This window comes from Penaeus monodon, chromosome 24 (assembly GCF_015228065.2).
Source record: "Penaeus monodon isolate SGIC_2016 chromosome 24, NSTDA_Pmon_1, whole genome shotgun sequence".
NCBI lineage: Eukaryota > Metazoa > Arthropoda > Malacostraca > Decapoda > Penaeidae > Penaeus > Penaeus monodon.
The window spans coordinates 13,354,556-13,354,886 of NC_051409.1; positions in this window are offsets into that span (position 1 = coordinate 13,354,556).

Sequence of the window (331 nt, forward strand, 5' to 3'; positions counted from 1 at the left end):
CCCTGTCTTTCTATCACACAAGGCCATGTCACATGTGTCACTAGAAATCTTTACAACAGACATGTACATTTATTAGTACACTGTCTAAGCAAAGTGTCCAAACCACCTATCTTCTGCTCCTATTTAAACCTACAATAAAAACTGCATAATCTAATCTGCAATCATCTTTTTTTTTTCCCAGCAGCAGGATTTCTCCATCCTGAGTACATGCCAGACCGCTGAATAATTCCTATTCACATAAATAACTCAAATTGTAAATATCATATGAGGTAAGACAACTTGAAACAGTATGTTATGTAAACAACAAGAAAAGAACTAGGTCCACCTGCTT